Here is a 4,002-nt window from a genome sequence, read left to right as displayed (position 1 = left end):
ATTATCTAAGATACAGGAAGAAAATTTTGGCACATGTTTCCTCCTCCCCTCTTCCTCCCATCTGCCCGAGATTTCTCTCTCTGATAAAGAACTTCCTCTCTAAAGCACTGTTACACAAGTGTAGGAAGGTAATTCGACCAGTCGACTTGGAGCAAATGCTGTAAATTAATGTATCAGAATACACTATTCATTGAAAAGGGATCGTTTATATAAACTACTTTATGAGACTGATTTTTACATTGATGGAAATATACCCCTGCGGACAAAGTGGATGTTTCAATTTGGTCTGCTGTTTCTGTTTCTTTGCTTATCTGCATATGGGCAATGCATCTGAAAATGCTCCAAAGAGGAAAAATGTCCAGTCAAGCTCGAGTAACTCAATTCATCCTCATAGGCTTTTCAGATGCCTCAGAATTGAGATTTGTCATCATTTTATTTTTCTTGTTTCTTTATATGTTTTGCCTCCTGGGAAACATCTCCATTATCATAGCTGTGATTAGAGAAATCACTCCTCCATGCCCTTCTTCCTGAAGAATTTATCTCTTGTAGTTATGTGCTATACCTCAATCACCATCCCCAAAGGAGTGATTACCTCCTTCAAAGACTCTGGTGTCATCTCCTATCTCGAGTGTGCAGCTCAGCTTTACATATTTATTACAATTTCTTCCACTCACAGGTTTCTGCTCACAGTCATAGCTTATGACCAGTGCTTGTCCACTCTAAAACCCCTACTCTGTGGGACCACAATGAGCCAGAAACCCTGCTCTGAACTAGTTGTCATGGCCTGGGTAAGCAGGGTCATCTTCTCAGCCCTCCACACCCTCAACACCTATCCCTTCCTTTCTGTGGACCCAATGTTATTGGGCATTTCTTCTGTGACATCCCTCCTGTCATGAGACTTTCTTTCACTGATTACCACTGCAATGAGAAGACTGGCTCTGTTGTCAGCAGTTGCATTGTCATAGGTCCTTTGCTCTCACAGTCTTCACTTAGATCTGCATAATTTCTATGATTGTTCAGATCCTCTCTGTGGTGGTAGGTGGAAAGCCTTTTTTACCTTCTTCTCTCATCTGACCATAGTCATTTTGTTTTATGGAACAGGAATCTTCATGTACTTTAGGCCTGCCTCTCAATACTCCCCAGCCCATGGTTGCCTGGCATCTATTTTCTACTCTATTCTCATACCTGCTTTGAATCCTGTAATATACTCTTTGAGGAACAAAGATATGAAGGTTGCTGTATGGAACCTTTATTGTCAACAAAAGCACTAAGTTCTAGAAAATACAATTTGTGGATACTTTTGAAGTACAGTGACTCTTGCTGGAGCCAAATATCACTTCATTCCTCTTCCTCCTTTTTCTTTCTCTGACACTTAAAACTATTGTTCCTACAGTGCTGCTCCCCTTCTCATTAATCTTTTATATCAGCCATTTGCTACACTCCTCTAACAGAAGAACACAATTTTTTCTACTCCTTCAGAAATATCAAAAAAGTTTTCTTTTAAAAATTCTGTTTTCCCCAGTATATCTTTTAGAATTCATGTTCTTTTTACTAGCTTTAGTGATTGAAGTACTCTCAAATCTTTACCATGATTCTCATATAAGGGCTCCTGGTTTGAATTTCCAACTTTCTCTTGCCCTCACCTTCCTGAATATACCATAAGCACTGCATTTTAAAATATTTCTAATATCTAACTGTTCCTTCCTTTCAATGTCAAACTGTTTTATTATCCCTATTTTGGTTAATTTGATTATTTTCACTTAGTACCCCTTTTTTTGAAAAAAATTGTCATTTCACCTGTGAAATTTATGTAAGTGTCATTAATCTGAAGTTTTCATATTTTTCAGAAATATTTCACTAATCCCTTACTTGCCATCTCTTTTTAATCCGAGATTTCATTATCTTCTTTCTGAAATCTATAATTATTCTATTGTTTTCCAAGTTTGTTTTGAAGAAAAAGGTATTCGTTCATACATTTAGTAAAGATGGCCCTCCAGATACAGTCCAAGTGTAGGTTGATGCAAGGTTGGGGAGGGGTGTCTCAGTGCTGAATCACAATTCTCTTTTTCTTCCTTACTACAAATATTGCATGGCAGTCCTTGATAAAAGTCTTCAGAATACCTGGTGCACATTTTGAAAATTTATAGTGCCTCTTCCTGCTATGTCCCTCTTCCAACCATTGCCAAGAAATTAGCAGTTTCATATTTTTAATGAATGGATGATTACATTCTCTTTGAATAAAAAGATCCCTTTATGACTTCTGCCACTTCTATAATAAGAATCAAGTTTTCTGAATTATGCCTTTACCATTAGTCAGATGAAACAAATTTATTCTCACCTGCACATATTCTCTGAACACATTCTACACTTAAAGTATCCCAGACTATTTCTTCATTTTTAAGTTCTGTAACAAGTATCACTGGGAACACTCATCATTACTGTCCACAGAGTTCAAATTTCACTTCTGTGCTTAACAAATTCAAATCTACAACAATTGGCAGATCCCTTCTCTGATTTACTTATTTTTTCTCCACGTCCTGAAATATTCTTTTATATTTCATGTTGAATACATATCTGTGCTTCAAAAGACTGCAAAACATTGGAAGATCAGAATCCTTATTCATAATTTCATGTCTTATATTTAAGTATTTCATCTATTTTGATAAGTTTTTAACCATAATTAAGGATAGGGGCCTAGTTTAATTCATTTACATGTGGGATCTAGTTTTCCCAAAACCATTTGTTGAAATGACTGTCTTATTCCCAATGTATGTCTAAGGCCTGTGTCAAAAATCAGTTGGCTGCAAATACCTGCTACACCACTGCTAATATTTAAGTGGTTCTGTATTTTCTGTTGTCTAAATACTTAACACCTTTGCCTATATTTCTAGGTTTTCCATAACTTAGTCAAATTGCAGCCATATTATTTTATTCTGCTTTCAGAAGCCATTTTTTATTTTGAAAACTATATTGACAATCAAGCTAAGCTACCTCACTAACATGTTTTTATTTTTGCTCTTTCTATCTCAAATATCTTCCTTTTGTCTGCATTCATTAAATATCTATTGACGCCTGCCAATAAGACTTTCCAGGCAATCATGAAATACAGTTTCACAAGGCAGTAGAGCATCTTGCCTGGCAAGCATGAGCCCTGAGCTCAAACTTCAGTACTGCAAAAATATAAATAAATAAAATACAACATCACTTATTCTGAGTGTCAAGCTTTGCTAATATCATATATAATTAGATTGAGAATCAAATTCCACAGAGGATCAATTCCACAAGATTTGTAAATCTTGATGCCCACTGCTGTAGTTAGTGCAGAAGTTCTATGATAGTAATTCTTTCTTCTTTCTGATTTAGGCAACCTGACTTAGTCTTTCAAGATCATAGTCACACTCTTTACAAGCCGTGATATGTTTTTAATTTCATAATTGCATATTTTATTAATTTTAAATTGATGAGGCTGCATTCATTTGGCACCTGTAAACATGTCTCAATACTGAAAATACTATAAGTTTCCAACACTATGAACTCACACTTGTCTGCTTAAAATTAAAAGAAGAAAAAATATACTGACATGCTATTGAATTTCTTCTGAAGAAAAAAGACAAATGAAAGACAAAAACACCAGTGTTTCTATATTCCTAAAATTTTGATGTTTTGTCATCAATCACTAGCTGTATAATCATACATAGTTAAATAAACACAATTTCTTCATTTGGAAAGTGGCATTGGTGCTTCCTACCTCACAAGGTTTCATAAGAATCATTGTATTTTATATATGAGAGAGTTGCTGTTTATAGAATATGGTGTTTTGTCATGTATTTCTCTTAAGGTTGTTAATAGATCCTAAAGAATCAGGTTGAAGGTTTTAGATGATGGATTTTCAGTTTTCTATAAGATGCTTTGAAGTGTCAATAGCTAATTAGGGACAATAAGTCTTATAGGAGACAGACTTGTTGGTTTAGCCATCAGGGTATAAATCTGATCTGTGTACAT

The 4,002-nt window shown here is 35.2% G+C and overlaps 1 pseudogene; it reads left to right on the top strand.

Annotated features, from left to right (window-relative positions):
• Positions 1–354: 354 nt before the first annotated feature.
• LOC109678303 (olfactory receptor 5I1-like) lies at positions 355–1,271 on the top strand (annotated as a pseudogene).
• Positions 1,272–4,002: the final 2,731 nt, after the last annotated feature.

The sequence above is a fragment of the Castor canadensis genome, chromosome 15 (genome assembly GCF_047511655.1).
Source record: "Castor canadensis chromosome 15, mCasCan1.hap1v2, whole genome shotgun sequence".
In the NCBI taxonomy this organism is placed as follows: domain Eukaryota; kingdom Metazoa; phylum Chordata; class Mammalia; order Rodentia; family Castoridae; genus Castor; species Castor canadensis.
This window is presented reverse-complemented; position numbering and strand designations above follow the sequence as displayed.